Raw genomic sequence first — 13,952 nt, 5'->3', positions numbered from 1 at the left:
TTGATGAAAAACCTCAAGCTCTTCTTCTTCTTCTTCTTCTTCTTCTTCTTCTTCTTCTTCTTCCCTTTTCTTCTCAAACTTAAGTTGGCTGCAACTCTTCAGGTTTGTTTTCTTTAACCTTTCATCTAATTATTTAGGTTTTGGCTAATGTAAAAGTTGCAAGGTGTCATGCATGCATGAAAGGGGCTAGGTGTCATCTTTAGAGCAAGGATAAGTGGCACCAACCTTAGGTTAACTAGTGACACATGTCCACTATATATATATATATTTTTTAACTTAAATATGAATCTTTCATAAATTATATCAAACTTCTAATATTTACTCTTAGGTCCCTAGCCACAAACTTTTAATATAATATCATTGAATATAAAATAATTATTAAATAATCCTTATTTTTACAAACAAACCTTTTACTAATTTTTTTTTTTTTTTAAATTGGGGGATGTTATAGTATCGTCTGGGGACTATAGCGTAGTGGCCTAGTACGTCCATAGTCGATGAGTCGAGTGAATTATTACATAGATAATAATTCACTGAGTTTGAAGGAGTTCTGACAGGTATGACTCACGGCCAGCTCGATATTGGGCCTAGAGGGTCACACACATATGGTAGGCATTGCGATGAGTAGAGGTTCGGATATGAGATATCCGACGAAGCCCTTGTCTTATTGGATGCAGATCCAATACCCACTAGGGGAGGACCCATTAGGGTTTGACAGGGGACCTCTATAAATAGGAGGGATTCAGAGCCTCATAGGCTAGAGCCTTTTCTTGCCTCTCCTATTCTCCTCCCCCTCTCCACCTCAGAGTAGGCCTGGAGTTTTAAGGAGCGTCGTCGTAGCCCGGCTGTGTGAATCAACACTAGAGAGGAGGATGCTTGACCTCCTTCACCCTCTCCTAAGGATCTGCAAGGAAACAGGGATATACGATCTCCCTAGGTAACACAATCTACTCTATACGTAGTTTTAAGTTTCGTAGATTTTGCGCACCAATCTTCGCACGACGACGAACATCTCTTTGGGAATTAGGGATTTTGTTTTCTTGTTCTTCCGCTGTGCATCTGATGTTGCCCCCCAAGATTTCCCAACAAAAGCTTTGATAAAAAAACATATAGGAGAATGATTGGTAATTTACTTTACCTCACCGCAACTAGACCAGATATCATGTTTAGTGTAGGACTTTGTACTAGGTTTCAAGCTAATCCTAAATTGTCTTATCTTAAAAGTGTTAAAAGAATCCTTAGATATCTTAAAAGAACTCCTAATTTAGGATTATGGTATCTAAAATCCGATAATTTTGATTTAATAGCTTATGTAGATGCTGATTTTGGCAGATGTAGGATAGATAGAAAAAGCACATTTGGAACATATCAATTTTTAGGACATGCACTTGTTTCTTGGACTTCCAAGAAACAAAATTCGGTTGCACTATCTACGGTGGAAGCCGAATACATAGCTGCAAGTGCATGTTGTGCACAAGTTGTTTGGATAAAAAATACATTGGAAGACTATGAAATTTACTTAAAGAACATTCCCATAAAATGTGATAATACAAGTGTTATTTGTCTAACCAAAAATCTAATTCAACACTCTAGAACTAAGTATATTGATATTAAGCATCACTTTATACGAGATCATATCAATAATAATAATGTCATTCTAGAATTTATTGATACAAAGTATCAATTAGTAGATATTTTCACAAAAGCCTTAAATGAAGATCAATTTGACCTTATTAGAAGGGAATTAGGCATGTTGAATTGTCCTTGTGAATAAGCTTGATTGTATATATTTTTTGAAAAATTTTCATTCTTTTTTCAGTTTTTGTGGATTTGAATTCTTTCTTTTCGATTTTGAATGACATCTTAAAGAGTGATCCAAGACACTATCCTATCTTAAATCAAACACATTAAAACTTTTAAAAACAAAAATAAAAAAAATTATTTTTTAACGTGCCAACGGTGGCACCGCCAGATCGAAAAATTTAAAAATAACTAGAAAAAGAAGCATGAAATATTTTTTTTTATTTTTTTATTTTTTACTAACTAATTTAAAAATAACTCATGAAAGCATCACATAATTTAGAAATAAAGTAAAGGAGTTTCATTTTGTTACGATCAAAGCAACACTAAAAGGGGGGGCGGAGTGAATTAGTGCAGTAGTAAAATACGTCGGTTTTGGAAAATATTTTCTTGCGATAAAAATTGAACTTAGAAATGCTTAACTTTGAAAGTATGTTCTTCAAAGTATTGAAGGTAGTAAGTAAGTAAAATGGTTTGTGGTAAAGTAAATGACAACACTAGAAATGCAAACCAAAGGACACACCAATTTTATAGTGGTTCGGTAGGCGAAGACCAACCACCTTTTACAACTCGATTCTCCTTTTACTAGGTTTAGGAGATAACCCTTATACCCCCACTTACTCCTCTCTCAACCTATTCTAACACTTAGAACTTTGAGAGGAGTTTCACACACAATTACAATAGAGTTTTCTTTCCTTTTTGCCTTAGGTTGTGTGTATATTAACCAGGGATGAGAGGGGTATTTATAGGCCTCAAGTTGATTCAAACTTGGAGCCTAAAAACATCTCATATGGGGTTTCTTAGGTTCGGGCGGTACCACCACCTGTGCTGGGCAGTACCACCGCTAGTGTTAGTCTGACACTAACACTGCATTGGGCGGTACCACCACCCAGTCTGGTGGTACCATCGCCTGGAAGGCTATACTGGATGGTACCACCACCCAGACTAGTGATACAACCGCCTACAACCTCTCGGAGGCTGTGTTTGGATGGTACCACTGCTTGACAAAGTCTCGGAGACTATGCCACGATGGTGCCACCTCTTGAGTCATTGTTTGGGCCTTTCATTTGGCCCAACACAGTCATTACATGGGCCCAACCGGCCCCTAATTGGGTTGGCCCAAATCTAATCTTAATTATGTACTAACTATGAAATCTAAGACATTTACTAAGCTAAACAAGTCCTATGAGTCAAGCGATCTTCCGGCGAACTTCCGACGATCTCTCGACAATATTCCAGCAGACTCTCGACAAGCTCTTGGACTTCCTGATGATCTACTTGGCGAGTTTCGACGAGCTTCTCTGGCAAGCTACGAGACTTCTTGGTTGGTTCCTGTAGAACTTCTGACGAACGTCCGGACTTCCGACGAACTCTCGAACTCCAAACAAAATCACGTTCTTGACTCTAGGACTCTATTTTGCTTTATGCTTTGCTATCGTAGTTAATCCTGCATATGTAAAAATATACTTTGATATAGACAATTAATACTAAGCATGAATCATATTGTCCGACATGTTATTGGTCCATCGACGCTTCATCCGATTCTTCGGTGCATCATCCTCTCTTATGGCCTATTGCCCAATCGACTAGTTGACTCCACAACTCCGATATCCTTAGCGTAATATCTGCTCTTCTTGGCCTGATGCCCTAATCCATGGCCCGAAGCCTTCTATCAATACATCGACCGATCCTCCGGCTCAACGTCCAATCTTCTGACATGTTCCATCGGCCCAACATGATTCTTTCTGCTTTAATTGTCTCATTCTGATCGAAGCATCCTACATCACTAAAAACATAGATTAAAACATGAACACTTATTAATTGGTTTCATCATCAAAATATAAGATTCAATAATCTCTCCCTTTTTAATGATGACAACCAATTGATGACGGAGTTAATCTTAACTCCCCCTATCAATATGCCATATTGATAGAACCTTGAATTCAAGCTGAATGCAAGTCATTGTAAATTTCATCATGAATATTTACAACATGTCATCATGCATAACATGATCATACTTCTCCCCCTTTGTTATTAACAAAAAGGAGAAGTGTAACTTTCATTTGTTTGAGATACAAGTTCAATATGTTGCATCATAAATCTCCAGTTTTATCATCATGCAAGCTAGTAAAAATTTTACAAAATTTTAGAACATGCAAGCTAGCTAGTTTTGCTTTCTTTTGCAATGTGCAAGTTGCAAGTTTTACTTCTTGAGATAGGCAAGATAGCACTTTTGCTTGATATTACAAGATAGTATTTCTTACTTTTGAGATGAGCAAACTAATAAGTTTTGCATCTCTTTGCGTTATGTATGTTTACAAATTTTGCTTCTCTTTAGATGTGCAAGAAAACTAGTAAGATTTTTTTTGTTCCTTACAATTTGTGTTTTACACACAAGAAAGTTGGCAAGATTTTTACATCTTTTGAGATGAGCAATCTTCTTGCTTCTTCTTGAAGTATAGTTAGCAAGTTAGCAAAATTTGCTCCTCCTATGTTATTGTCAAATAGAAGAGATATGCATACTAGAAATTCTTTCTCCCCTTTTATCATTGGCAAAAAGAGGGGAATAACTAAAACAATTGTGCAATTCATCAATTTTCAAATTATGATAAAGGTTAAACAACAAATATGAAAAATCAAGTCATGAATGTCAAAACAATTTTTCATCATAAACATTTCATCATTGCATGAATCATTATCATAAGTTGAAGTATAGCATGCATAATACCAAATTATCATGTTTATTTTTAAAATATAAAATGTATGATTCCAAATCATTACATCAATATTTCAATCATCAAAAATGAAAGATCAAGTCTAAATTTCAAGAGATCAAGATCATAATCTTAAAAATGTATAAGAGGAATTTATGCATTTGGAAGATCTAACATGTCTAAGTTTATCATTCAAGCTAGCAAATTTGGTTCTCTTTAAGATGCTAGCTATTTTCTTTCTCCCTTTTTGTCATTGTAAACAAGAAACAAGAAGTAGAGTGGAAGAATACAATTTTCACATCAATGCTCTACTTATTACATGAGATTTACAACCACAAATACAAAGGAATTTGCATATTATGTCATGAAAGATAATAATATCAAATCATGAATGCCATAAGACATGATTTATTTAATCAATTTTTTTTTATAAATAGCAAAAAGAAACATAGGAGATCAAATGATATAATATCTTGATTCATGCATAAGAAATCTCAAGTTATAAATCTCAAAAAATCAAGATAAGTCTCATTCAAATTCAACTTATCAAAATCATTTTTATGATCCAAGAGATTCATAAAAGTGATATAAATAGATTCATTAATCTCCTTCTTGAAAAAAATCGATAAAGTAGGGAAAAATAAAATTTTCAAAGAGAAACCTTTCCTCTTTTTAGTTGTTTCAATTCATGTGATTTATTTTATTTATGCTAAATAAAAATATGCATCAACGTTTAAAAACCGAAAAAGCCACTTTCATTACCATAAAAATCAATAATCCATAAATCTCAAGAATTATCATGCATAATTTCGAAATTTATTAAGCATGATCATTATACATGACATCAAAACATGGTTTCAAAATATTTAATATTTTCATTACATAATTACATCACTATGCATCATCGAAATTGATTTCATCAAACATAAAGCATTTTCCATCAAGATCATTTTGTTTGTTGTAGTCATGCATTTTTCCTTTTAGGTGAATCTAACTTTTTATACTTAGTTTTCCATACAAAAGTCATGCATCATCATTAAGCATTATATCAAACCTCTTAATATATTTATTAAGACATCAAACATGGTTTCAATCAAAATCAAAAATCATCAAGATACAAATTATTTCTTTAAAACATCTAGCATGATTTAAGTCTAACATTTTGTTCCTTTATCATAACACATACAATTTTCATGATCATTACTATAAGGATAAGCATGATTTCTAATTTTTTTTACATTTTCATTACATTTTTAAACATATAATTTTCAAGAAAAATTTATATAAATTTCTTAAACTAAATTAAAAACAACTCATGAAAAATATCAAGTAATTTCCAAGTAAACTAAAGGAGTTTCGTTTGAGTTGTTTACCTCATTGTTGAGAGTCACCAAAGCAAGGTTCGCCACTTCATCTTCATCGGTTTGCTCTTCTTCTTCGGATGCACTCGTTTCGTCCTAATTTGTGTTCTTTTTAAGTTTGTTTTTATTTTTTTATTGTTGTTTCATGAACCTTTTAAATTTCATGAAGAGTTCAAGTTCACCATCACTTGAGCTTATGCTCGATTGGTCTTCAATTATTTTATGTCCCAAATTCTTCTTATTCTTTGGAAGGTTGTTCTTGAGTTCTTTACGTGCATTGTACATCATTTCATAGGTCATCAAAGACCCTATAAGTTCTTCAATTGATAAATGGTTCAAGTTTTTTGATTCTTGAATAGCCGTTACTTTTGAATCCCAACTCTTATTAAGAGAACGTAAAATTTTGTTTACAAGTTCAAAATCTGAAAAACTTCTACCAAGTGTTTTTAAACTATTGACGACATCCGTAAAACGGGTGTACATATCAACAACAGTTTCATTCAAAAAAGTTTAAACTCATGCATTAAAAAGTTGATTTTTGAATCTTTAACTTTGCTAGTACCTTCATGTGTGATTTTGAGAGTATACCAAATTTCGAATTCCATTTTGCACATAGAAATTCGATTAAATTCGTTTTTGTCTAAGGCGAAAATAAGGAATTCATAGTCTTTGCATTTAAAGAAAATGTCTTCTTCTCTAAATCATTCCAATAGTTCATTAGAAGAGAAGACCTTCGAAAACCATTTTCAACAATGTTTCATAAATTCAAATCCAAAGAAAGCAAGAAAACTCTTATTCGAGTTTTCCAATATGTGTAGTCCATCCTATTGAAAAAGGGAGGACGAATGAGAGAGTGACCCTCTTGAAAGCCGAAAAGAGTCATTTCTCTTGGGTGTTAAACCAAATAAGAAATCACGAGGCTCTGATACCAACTGTTAGGAACGAGTCGGTACTAAGAGGGGGGGGGGGGGGGGGGGGGTGAATTAGTGAAACGGTAAAATACGTCAGTTCTGGAAAATCTCTTCTTGCGATAAAAACCGAACTTGGAAATGCTTAACTTTGAAAGCGTGTTCGTTAAAGTATTGAAGGCAGTAAGTAAGTAAAATGGTTTGTAGTAAAGTAAATGGCAATAATAGAAATGCAAACCAGAGAACACGCTAATTTTATAGTAGTTCGGTCATCGTGACCTACATCCACTCCGTCGATTTCTCTTCTGTTAAGGCCACCGACATCCACTATCGGTCTTCCTTCAATAGGCGAAGACCAACCACCATTTACAACTCGATTCTCCTTTTACCGGGTTTAGGAGATGACCCTTACACCCCCACTTACTCCTCTCTCAACCTATTTTAACACTTAGAACTTTAAGAGGAGTTTCACACACAATTACAATAGAGTTTCCTTTCCTTTTTGCTCTAGGTTGTGTGTATATTAACCAAGGATGAGAGGGGTATTTATAGGGCTCAAGTTGATTCAAACTTGGCGCCTAAAAATATCTCATACCAAGTTTCCTAGGTTTGGGTAATACCATCGCCTATGTCGGGTGGTACCATCGCTAGTGTCAGTCTGACATTGACACTGCACTAGGTGGTACCACCGCCCAAGCTAGCGGTACCACTATCTGGGAGGTTGTGTTAGGTGATACCACCACCTATAGCCTCTCGGAGGTTGTGTCTGGGCGATACCACCGCCCAGACCTATGGTACCACCGCCTGACACAGTCTCGGAGACTTTGCCACGACGGTGCCACCTCTTGGGTCATTGTTTGAGCCTTTCATTAGGCCTAACACAGTCCTTACATGGGCCCAACTGGCCCCTAATTGGGTTGGCCCATATCTAATCCCAATTATGTGCTAACTATAAAATCTAAGATATTTACTAAGCTAAACAAGTCTTGTGAGTCAAGTTTTCTTCTAGCGAGCTTCCGGCGATCTTCCAGCGAACTTCCAATGATCTCTTAGCAATGTTCTAGCGGACTCCTGGCAAGCTCCTGGACTTCACGATGATCTACTTTGTGAGTTTCGATGAGCTTCTCTGGCAAGCTCTAAGACTTCTCGACTGGTTCTTGCAGAACTTCCGATGAAAGTCCAGACTTCCGACGAACTCTCGAACTCCGAACAAAATCGCGTTCTTGACTCCGGGACTCCATTTTTCTTTATGCATTGCTATCATAGTTAATCCTTTATATGTAAAAATATACTTTGATCTAGACAATTAATACTAAGCATGAATCATGTTGTCCGATATGTCATTGGTCCATCGACGCTTCGTCCGATTCTTCGGTGCATCATCCTCTCTTGCGGCCTATTGCCCAATCAGCTAGTTGACTCCGCAACTCCGATTTCCTTGGCGTAATATCCACTCTTTTTGGCCCAATGCCCGAATCCATGGCCCGAAGCCTTTTGTCGATACGTCGACCGATCCTCCGGCTCGATGTCCAATCTTCTAACATGTTCCATCGGCCCAACATGATTCTTCCTACTTTAATTATCTTATCCTGATCGAAGCATTATGCATCATTAAAACCCAAATTAAATCATAAACACTTATCAATTAGTTTCATCATCAAAATATGAGATTCAACACGTTTGAATTGTTTGCCTCATTGTCGAGAGTCACTAAGGCGATGTTCGCTACTTCGTCTTCATCGGTTTGCTCCTCGTCTTCGGAGGTGCTCGATTTATCCCAAGTTGCCTTCTTCTTCTTTGACAACTTCTTCTTTTTAAGTTTATTTTTATTATTAGATTCTTATTTTAAGAATTTTTTAAGCTTTATTGTGAGGAGTTCAATGTCATCATTACTTGAGCTTTCGCTCGAGTGGTCTTCTATTATACGAAGTGCCAAATCCTTCATGTTCTTTGGAAGGTTATTCTCATGTTTGTTTTGTTCATCATGTTCATCATGTGCATTGAGCGACATTTCATATATCATCAATGAATAAAAAAGTTCTTCAAGTGAAAAATTATTGAGATATTTTGCCTCTTGTATTGTAGTTACTTTCAGATCCTAACTCTTTGGAAGGGATCTTAATATATTATTAATAAGTTTAATATTTGAAATATATTTGTCAAGAGCTTTTAAACTATTGACGACATTCGTAAAGCAAGTGTACATATCAGCAATAGTTTCGCTCGGCTTCATTCGAAACAACTCGAAATCAAGCATTAAAAGATTAATTTTTGAATATTTTACTCTACTAGTGCCTTCGTGTGTGATTTTGAGTGTGTACCAAATATCAAAAGTCGTTTTGCAAGTAGAAACCCGATTGAATTCATTTTTATCTAAGGCGCAAAACAGAGCATTCATAACTCTAGCATTTAAAGAAAAAGTCTTCTTATCCAAATCATTTCAATCATTCATTGGAAGAGAAGACCTTTGAAATTTGTTTTCAATGATATTTCATATATTTAAATATAAAAAAATTAAGAAAACTCTCATTCAAGTTTTTCAATATGTGTAGTCCGTCCCATTGAACATGGGAGGACAAATGAGAGAGTGCCCCTCTTGAAAGTCGAAAAGAGTTATTTCCCTTGGGTTTTAAATCAAATGAGAAAAATATGGCTCTGATACTAACTGTTAGGAATGAGTCAGCACAAAGAGGGGGAGTGAATTAGTGCAGCGGTAAAAACATCGATTTTGAAAGCCTTCATATAATTAAAATCAATCTCGGAAAGATACTTAACTTTGAAATGTTTGCAAGAATGTCATGAGCAAATAAAGTAAGTAAATAAGTTAACAATATGAGAATTAAAGGCAAAACAAAGATGTAAACTGATTTATAGTGGTTCGGTCGTCGTGACCTACATTCACTCCACTGATTCCCCTTCCGTCGAGGCCACCGGTATCCACTAACAATCTTATTTAAATGGGAGAAGATCAACTACCTTTTTACGACCCTCTTCTCCATTTCATAGATTTAGGAGACAACCTTCACACCATCTTCACTCCTCTCTAAAACTATACTAACACTTAGAGCTTTTAGAGGAGCTCTCACAAGATTACAATAGAGTTTTTCTATTTTTTGTCACTCAATTCTTGTGTTTGTTAACCAGGGATGAGAGGGGTATTTATAGGCCTTAAGTTGATTGAAACTTGGAGCCTAAAAAGGTCTCATCTCGGGTTTCCTGGGTCCTGGCGGTACCACCACTTATGCTGGGCGATACACCACCTGCAACATTGATACTAAGCAATACTACCGTCCAGTCTAGCAGTACCATAGCCTGGGAGACTATGTCTGGGTGGTACCACCACCCAGACTGGCGGTACCACTGCCTGACAGTCTCGGAGACTGAGTCTGGGTGGTACCATTGCCCAGACCGATGGTACCACCGCCTGACATAGTCTCGGAGACTGTGCCACGACAGTTCCACCTATTGGGTCACTATTTGGGCCTTTCACTTGACCCAACACAACCCAACCTTAGTCCCAGTTGACCCCTAATTAAGTTGGCCCAATTACTTTCAAAACTGACTCAATTAGACTCTAAACTAACTCGATTTAAACATAATCGATTACAAGTGAATCCTATATTGTCCGGTATATCATTGGTTCTTCCGGCGCTTCATCTGATCCTTCGGTGCATCATCCTCTCCTTTAGTGTATTGCCCAATCAGTATGTTGTCTTCTCGCAACATCTGATTTTCTTGACGCAATGTTCGATCTTCTTGGCCCAATGCTCTAATTCACGAACCGAAGCCTTCTCCGACATGTCGACCAATCCTCCAGCCCAACGTCTAATCTTCTAACATATTTGCTCCAGCCCAACTTATGATTCCTCTTGCTTTAATCAATTTGCCTTTTCTGATCGAAGCTAGTCCTACGTCACTTAAATGCATATTAGATGATAAACACATCAATTGATTTCATCATCAAAATTTGAGATTCAATAATCTCCCCCTTTTTTATGATGACAACCAATCAATGACGAAGTTAACCTTAACTCCCCCTATCAATATGCCATATTGATAGAACCTTGAATTCAAATTAAATTCAAGTCAAAGCAAATTTAATTATGAATATTTGCAACACATTATATATATATCATTGCATTGTATGCATCATTATCATAAGTTTTGCATGCATTATCATAAATATTTCAAATCATCATGGTATCAAAATATCAAAGTATCTTACATCCTACCATGTATGATTCTCATATCATCATATCTTCTCCCCTTTTGTCATCAACAAAAAGGAGAAGTGTAAGTATTAAGTTTTAGAGATATACTAGTATTAGAGCCACGTTATTTCTCATTTAGTTTAACATCTAAGAGAAATGGCTCTTTTCAACTTTCAAGAGGGCTTCTCTATCGTTCGTCCTCCCATGTTCAATGGAATAGACTGCACTTATTGGAAAACTCGAATGAGAGTTTTATTGCTTTCCTTAAATTTGAATTTATGGAATATTGTCAAAAGCAGTTTTCGAAGGTCTTCTTTTCTAATGAATGATTGGAATGATTTGGAGAAGAAGACTTTTTCTTTAAATGCTAGAGCTTTGAATGCTCTATTTTGCACCTTAGACAAAAACAAATTTAATCGGGTTTCTACTTGCGAAATAGCTTTTGATATTTGACATACCGTTGAAATCACACACGAAGGCACTAGTAGAGTAAAGGATTCTAAGATAAATCTTTGGATTCATGATTTTGAACTATTTTGAATGAAGCCATACGAAACCATTGTTGACATGTACATCGGTTTTATGGATGTCGTTAATGGCTTAAGAGCTCTTGGCAAATGTTTTTCGAATCTTGGACTTGTTAATAAAATTTTACGATCTCTTTCTAAAACTTGGGATCCTAAAGTAACGGTCATTCAAGAGGTCAAAGATTTAAATACTTACCCTCTCAAAGAACTTATTGAGTCTTTAGTGACCTATGAAATGAGTTGTATAGCACAAAACGAATATGAGAACAACCTTCCAAAGAACAGGAATGATTTGACACTTAGAACAAATGAAGACCACTCAAGCGAAAGCTCAAGTGATGATGAACTTAAACTTCTCACTATAAAACTTAAAAGGTTCATTAAACAAGAATTATAAACAAGAATTAAAATAAAAATGAACTTAAAAAGAAGTTGCCAAATAAGAAGAGAGCACTCAAAGTGACTTGGGACGAAACAAGTGCATCCGAAGAAGAGGAGCAAACTGATGAAGATTAAACGACAAACTTCGCTTTGGTGACTCTCGACAATGAGGCAAAAAACTCAAACGAAAGCCCCTTAGTTTATTTTAAAATTACTTGATGCATTTCATATGTTATTTTTAAATTAGTTAGTAAAAAAAATATTAAATAAATAAATAAAATGGGATCATGCTTTTCTTTTTCTAGCTAATTTTGAAAATGATAATGACAATTGCATGTTTTATGAAAATATAACAAAATGTTAGATTTAAATCTAATGATTAATCCTATGTATGTTTTTTTAAAAAATAATGTGTATCTAAATTGATAATTTCTGACTTTGATTGAAAATACTTTATGAAATCATGTTTAATGATATCATGCTTAATAAGTTTATAGTTTGAAATTGTGCATGTTATACCTTGAAAACTTGAAATCATGTTTTGATGTCATGCCCAAAGTAGTGATGCATAATGATCATGCTTAATAAGTTTATATTTCAAAATTATAGATGATGATTTTTGTGATTCATGGCTCATTGATCTTTGTCGTAATGAAATTTACTTTTTCGGTTTTAAACAAGATGGATGGTTTTCATATGAAAAACTTAAGCATATTTATATGAAATCAATCACATAAAATGAAACACATAAAAAGAAAAATATATTATCATTGAAATTAAAATGATGAATCAAATCTCTTGTTTGACGAAGCCTTATAAAATGTGTTATATTTTTATTGGTCTTTATGGTTTTTATGATGAAATTTATTTTTCGATCCTAAACGTTGATGCATGTTTTTATTTGGCATAAAAAGACAAAGGCATGCTTGTATGAAACCAAAAATTTAAAATGAAATTTCTCTATCTTATTGATTTTTCGATAAAAGATTTATGAATCCATGTATATTATGCTTTTGTGAATATCTTGGATTATGAAAATGATTTAAATTTAATGAGTTTTATCAAAATCATGATCTTGATTTCTCGAGATTTATAACTTCAAATCGTTTATGAATCAAGATCTCTTATTATGTGTTCTTGTATCTTCTTATTGAGATTTATCCAAATGAATCATGGTTTCTCTTTTGATTTTTTGGAATTTATAACATAAGATTACGTTTGAAGATCATTGACTATTTAATCTCCTAAGATTTCTTTTTATTATTTACTAAAAAGGAGATTTGTCAAGATGAATTGTTTACAAATTGATCTTTCTTGATCTTTCATCTTTCATGTCATGATTTTTATATGATTACCTTTGTATTTATGTGATGCTTAGAGCATTGATAGAAGAAAGAAATAAATTACACCATTAAAAATTCTTCTTTGTTGTTTACAATAAAAAAGAAGAGAAAGAAAATCGCTAGTATCTCAAGATATTGATAAATCAACTTATGTCATTTTGAATCTCTTGAAAATGTTTTTGATGATTGGAATAATGGTTGGAATATTGATGTAAATTTGTTATTTATCTTTGTCATGAATTGAAAATTGTTGTAAATGGAAAAAAAATTACACAATTGTATTCTTCCCATCTTTTTGACAATGACAAGGGGGGAGAATAATTGCAAGCTTACAAATTGAAAAGATAAGAACTTGCTATCTTGAACATCACCAAGAATTGCTAGCTTACTATCTTGCACATTTCAACAGATGCAAAAATTTGCTAACCTTCATATATGAAAAACTTGTTAGCTTTTCTGCTTCAATATCTTCATCAGTTTCCACACCTTCATAATCGGAGTCTAACTTTTCTGCTTCTGGTTCCTCCTCGATCGACTCAATCATTATAAGTTTTCCTTGTTTGCATCGGTGCTCCTTTCTCCACTTTTCATTATAATGCCAGCACAAACCCTTCGCTGATCTTTCTTTGAGTTCTTCTCGGATTATTTGCGAGTGATAGGATTTCGATTGGGAGTAGATGGGGTGGGCTGCTTGTTGATCACCTGTT

This window comes from Musa acuminata, chromosome BXJ2-3 (assembly GCF_036884655.1).
Source record: "Musa acuminata AAA Group cultivar baxijiao chromosome BXJ2-3, Cavendish_Baxijiao_AAA, whole genome shotgun sequence".
NCBI lineage: Eukaryota > Viridiplantae > Streptophyta > Magnoliopsida > Zingiberales > Musaceae > Musa > Musa acuminata.
This window is presented reverse-complemented; position numbering follows the sequence as displayed.